Source organism: Gopherus flavomarginatus, unplaced genomic scaffold, assembly GCF_025201925.1.
Source record: "Gopherus flavomarginatus isolate rGopFla2 unplaced genomic scaffold, rGopFla2.mat.asm mat_scaffold_386_arrow_ctg1, whole genome shotgun sequence".
In the NCBI taxonomy this organism is placed as follows: Eukaryota; Metazoa; Chordata; order Testudines; family Testudinidae; genus Gopherus; species Gopherus flavomarginatus.
Window position 1 is genome coordinate 8,544 of NW_026115073.1, and position 5,988 is coordinate 14,531.

General features: G+C 48.2%; 1 non-coding gene across 1 annotated transcript; it reads left to right on the forward strand.

Moving 5' to 3' along the window:
* The first annotated feature begins 846 nt into the window (after window positions 1-846).
* Window positions 847-919, forward strand: TRNAK-UUU (transfer RNA lysine (anticodon UUU)). Its single transcript has one exon. It is a non-coding gene; the product is annotated as a tRNA-Lys (tRNA).
* Window positions 920-5,988: the final 5,069 nt, after the last annotated feature.

Here is a 5,988-nt window from a genome sequence, read left to right on the forward strand (position 1 = left end):
TTCAGCATCAAATTTGCTCAGTTGGTAGAGCATCAGACTTTTAACCTGAGGGTCCAGGGTTCAAGTCCCTGGTCAGGTAGAAGGACAATTCCCCAAGATTTTCAGAAGGCATCTCTTGAGGACTCTCTTTGACTTCAGTTTTTCCTTTTCAGAACTTGGCCTTTCCTAGGAAGGGCTCTTTACTGCTTGGGACTGAAAGTGCTACTTTCTCACCTGTCCACTGGCATTACAGTCTGGAGGAAGAAAGGCCTCTGGGCCTGTAACAAAGTGCTGTGTGCTGATTTTTTGAGCAAATGTAGGGCTGGCCAGAAAGGCATATTCCCACTGGGTATTCCCTGAGAGAAAAAATTGTCCCCACAGAGTCTTTCATGCCAGAAGTCAAACTCTCTTGGCTGTAAGGGCTGGTATTCAGAGCTGTGAATACTGAAATCAAAGTTCAAGCCCCTGTAGAATTGTGGGGTCCTTTCATTGCCAGCTAATTATTCTGGGATTTCCAAAGCTTCCTCTTACTCTCTTCAATGACATGGTAGCCTGTCTCTTGCCTGCTAGCTGTTGTGACTCGCACAAGAGGGCATGTTTGATCCCAAAGCAAGGCCCTCCCTTAGGCTCAGTCTGAATAGAGGTCAATGTAGCACTGCATGAGACAGGTCAATTTTATTTTGCTTTGTATAACTTTGTTTTCTCCTGGATCTGATATTTAACTAAAAAAAGAAGAATGTCTCTGGGTGCCACATGGAGAAGCAAGATGGGCCTAGGGCTGCTAAAGAAGCAAGAGTAGCAAATTTTCTGCCCTCTTTTTCTTGACTAGTTTCTCTTCTGCATCAAACTTGCCCTTTTTTTCCATGAGCCTGGCTAGCTCAGTTGGTAAAGCACCAGACTTTTAATCTGACGGTCCAGGGTTCAAATTCCTGGTCAGGTGAAAAGGGAGCATTTCCCCATATGGTACTCCTCCAACAACTGAAAAAGGCATCTCCTTAGGATGTTATTTCACAACAATCATTTTTCCTCCAGGACTTGGTCTTTCCTAGAAAGAGCCATGTACTGCCTAGGATGGAAGGGGCAATTTCCTCACATGGCCACTGGCCTCTCAGTCTGGATTAAGAAAGGCCTCTGGGAGTTGCAGCAAACTGTTACATGCCAACTTGGTGAGTAAATGCAGGGCTGCGCCCGCAGGGTCATCCACACCAGAACTCAGCAGAGATCTGGGGGTTCCCTATTGGTCCCATGGTGTAAGAGCAGCCCTCAGGACTTTGAATCCTGCAATCTGAGTTGAAGTCTCAGTAGGATCTGAGGACAATTCCTGTGCGACCTAATCCTGCTGGGTCTTCCAAGGCTCTGTCTTGCTCTCTCAAATGATATGAAAGCCTGCCTTTTGCCTGCTAGCTGTTGTGACTTGAGCACAAGAGGGGATGTTTGATCCAGAAGGCTGGTCGTGCTTGGAGTCCTGTAGGTAGGGATGGGAGCTCCATTTGCTCTGAGTCCTGAAGCTGGGCTGCAGCCTGGCCTAGGACGCAGCCCTATTGGTTGACCAACTGGCCCAAAGTCACTTGGGTGGTGTTGGTGTTCCCCAGGAATGCTGAAAGGCCTAAAGGAGGGAGGCTTAATACTCCTCCCTATCAGTCAGGGTGGAAGAGGAGGGCTGCAAGAGTGGGTAGGTTGATGAGCTGGGCCTTCTAGCATTTAGTTGGATACATGGTGAGGAACGCAAACTGGGAGAAGCAGTTGCTGGCCTGTGAAGAATGGCTCAGCCAGTGGCATAAGTAGACCTTGTAATTACCTACAAAGCTGTGATGCTCAAGACCTATCTTTCGTCTACAGGGAATTTCCTCAGCCATGTATTTCCCCCTGCTCCATGAGTACTGCTGAGGCTGAACATGATGACCTTCCACTTCTTGTGGGGCAATAGGATATCCCTACCTAGACAGGAGACGTGTGGCTTTTCTGCCATATTAGAAGAGAGGTTGGGCCTGGTGGGCTTTGAAGTCTTTTATGGCTTTACTTTTTTGTTTTTACATTTTCAGTGGGTGGCTTCCAAGCAAGAGTTGACTCACCTGATCTTTCTTTCTTCTCCTGCTCTTTCTCAGCAAGGGGAAGAAAAAGAAGCTCTCCTTCAAGCTGGAGTCAGAAGGACAACATAAGGATGACTTCCTGAGTTCCGGCTCCAGTCCTTTGCTCTGTCAGCTGACCAATCGAAGGGCTGCCATCACTTTCTCCAGGTTCGCCCATCGGTGTGTTCAGAATGGAGAGGGGTGACTAGTGGTGTTCCCCAATGGTGAGTCCTAGGACCAATCCTATTCAACTTAGTCATAGATGATCTGGAGAAAAGGGTAAACAGTGAGGTGGCAAAGTTTGCAGATGATACTAAACTGCTCAAGATAGTTAAGACCAAAGCAGACTGTGAAAGATTTTCAAAGAGACCTCACAAAACTAAGTGATTGAGCAAAAAAATGGCAAATGAGATGTAATGTGGATAAATGTAAAGTAATGCACATTGGGAAAAATAACCCCAACTATACATACAATATGATGGGGGCTAATTTAGTTACAGTTAATCAGGAAAGATATCTTGGAGTCGTCGTGGATAGTTCTCTGAAGACGACCATGCAGTGTTCAGCAGCAGTCAAAAAAGCAAACAGGATGTTAGGAATCATTTAAAAAGGGATAGAGAATAAGACAGAGAATATTTGCCCTTATATAAATCCATGGTACACCCACATCTTGAATACTGCTTATAGATGTGGTCTCCTCATTTCAAAAAAGATATACTGGCACTAGAAAAGGTTCAGAGAAGGGCAACTAAAATGATTAGGGTTTGGAATGGGTCCCATATGAGGAGAGATTAAAGAGACTAGGACTTTACATTTTTGAAAAGAGGAGACTAAGAGGGGATGTGATAAAAGTATATAAAATCATGAATGATGAGGAGAAAGTGAATAAGGAAAAATTATTTACTTGTTCCCATAATATAAGAACTAGGGGCCACCAAATGAAATTAATGCACAGCAGGTTTTAAACAAATAAAAGGAAGTTCTTCTTCACACAGTGCACAGTCAACATGTTGAACTCCTTGCCTGAGGAGGTTATGAAGGCTAGGACTATAAGAGGGTTTAAAAGAGAACTAGATAAATTAATGGAAGTTAAGTCATGAATGGCTATTAGCCAGGATGGGTAAGGAATGGTGTCCCTAGCCTCTGCTTGTCAGAGGATGGAGATGGATGGCAGGAGAGAGCTCACTTGATCATTGCCTGTTAGGTTCACACCCTCTGGGGCACCTGGCATTGGCCACTGTTGGCAGACAGGACACTGGGCTGGATGGACCTTTGGTCTGACCCAGTATAGCCATTCTTATACTCTTATGAAGGGAGGGGCAGAGTTCTCTGACAGAGTTTCTGTAGTGTAGTGGTTATCAAGTTTGCCTAACACGCAAAAGGTCCCTGGTTCAAAACCAGGCAGAAACAAAATTGCTTAGTTTTTCCAGCTTCCCTGGCTGTCTAGCAAAGTTGCTACTGCTGCCACTGGCATGTACCTGTGATAAACCCAACCCCTGCAGGACAGAGGCTGGGGAAATGAGCTGAGAAAGAGCCTTGGCATCAGCAGAGGAAAGCTAGAGGATCTGGGTCAGTCACCTTTTGGAGCCTTGTGGCTTGGTCTCCTCTGCCCTGGGAGGTTGGCTGGTGGAGACCAGCTCTTCCTGCTGGCCTCCTTTGTGTGACTTGCTAAAGGAAGAAGTGAGGCAAGAATGGGGCAAAAGAGGAAAGTCGAGCTGAGGAAGGCAGGGCAGAAGCTAAGCCCCTCAATGCGGCTAAGTGGGGTTAGTAGAGCGCCACCATTCATTCTGCAAAGTCTGGGGAGGTGCAGTTGGCTGCTGGGAGGTAGGATCCTGTGCCTGCCTCGTGGCTTCCCAAGGATGGCTACTTGCAATCCAGGAGAGGAAGGATGGTTCTGGGTGAAAGGAAGACAAGCAAAGCTCTGGGAGGAAATTTGGGTGTGGGGTGCGGGCTTTCTGCTTGGGGGTTGGGGTGCAGGAGGGGGTGGTGCTTACCCCGGGCACTGCAACTCCCGAAGTGACCAGTACACACAACCCTGTGACAGCAGCTCTTAGGTCAGCGGGGGCAGTGAGTCTCCATTTGCCGCTACCTGCAGGTGCGGCCCCCAGAGCTCCCATTGGCTGCAGTTCCTGGCCAATGGGAGCTGTGGAGTTGGTTCTCGGGGCAGAGGCAGCACATGGAGACACTCCCCCCCACCCCAGGGGATGCTGGGAAATGCCAGACACTTCTGGAAGCGGCACGGAGGGACAGAGGCAGAGTGGGCAGGGAGCCACCTTAGTGCTGCTGGCACATCTTTGCACACCCATTGTGGGAGGGGGGCAGAGGGCCTCCATGCGCTGCCTGGAGTAGGGGCAGAGCACAGAGCTACCTCCCCTCCCGGGTCTATTACAGGAGTGGGTGAGTGGGCTCTTTTGGCCCGCAAGGTGCAGCAGGTCAGACTAGATGATCACACTGGTCCCTCCTAACCTTAAATGCTCCGAGTCTAAAAGGGAGAGGGAAGTAAAGAAAAAAAACCCAAACATTGTAATACCAGGGTGACTCCACCTGCTCACTGTATAGTCCTGCCCCTTTCTTCCTTCACTGGGTGTTTAATGACCTGCAGGACATTGATTCTCTCATTCCATTGATAAACTGATACAATGTGACGGAAATTAAACTAGTTTCCAGCTGAGAAAACAGCACCTCAGTGTGGTGGCTGGGAATTGAACCTAGGTCAACTGCTCAAAACGCAGCTATGCTCATCCCTATACCACCAATACATCTGGTGAAATTGCTTCTTATGCTTGCCCAATGAGGCTAGGCCAGAATTGAGGCATTTTCCTGCCTGATAAAATGTACTGGATTCTCTTCACAAAAAAGCCAAACACCTCTATCTTCACCTGGGTTTGAACCATCAGCCTTTCAATTAGCCACCAACTCTGTTAATCACAGACACAGGTAATCGCCTACTTCCCAGGCTTGTGTATGCAGCACCTACAGGGATGCAACTGGCTAGTGAGGGAGGCGCACTGCTGGGGTTATGAGTTCAGGCCTCACCCAACACACCGGTTTTCATTAGCCACAGAGCTTCCCCCATTGCTTTGTCTCATTCACATGGAAAGTGCCATACGAGGGTGATGAGAGTAAATTCTAAACTCTGAAATGTGGCGGTGGCCCAGAGATTGGGATAAGGGGTTTGAAGAGAAAAAGCTCTAGGAGTATAAAACCAGACAGTGTCCAGGGGCAGGTACGGTACAATGCCTCAACAGGGAGCCATGGGGGGGGGGTTCCACTCTCTCTGTGAAATGTCCTGAGAGGTATTTGAAGATGAAGATAACGCCATGGCTAACAAGTGACTGGCACGTCCTGGGTTCAAGAAAGGAAGGGACTTGGGTTAATTGTCTGAAGATTTGCGTTACCGTCACTGTCTGACCCCCCTTCAGCTCGGAGCAGGTTTGTACGTTGCTGGGTGGAACACACAGACTCCTGGAGAGCAGGGGCAGCTGTTTCCATGGCAGAGAGCCTGACACTTAGGAGACTTTCTATACTTGCTGTTTTGAAGCAATTCAATAAAATAACGGTGGAGCTACAATGTCCAGTCCAATATTTCAGCCCCCTGCTATTTTAGAATCTACACAGGAGGCTTCCAGTGCCAGGACACCTGACCAGAGAGCTCAGTGGGGGTATAACAGCTGCTGACTCTGAGGGTCCTGGGCTAAATCCACTTGCTGGTGAAAGTGTTTTGATTTATTTGATTGATAATGAGCACAAGCTACCAGGGGAGAAGCCCTGTGAGTCGCTGCCACTGGGAAAGGGCAGGGGGAGAGGGAACAAGAGGAGAAAGGCAGAGACATTGGATACGAGGAATTGCGGGGAGAAGAAAGAGAGAACAGAGAGACAATACATGATTGAAGCAGAACCGGTGTCCCAACTCGATCTTGTTCATCACAGGTGTTCAGAG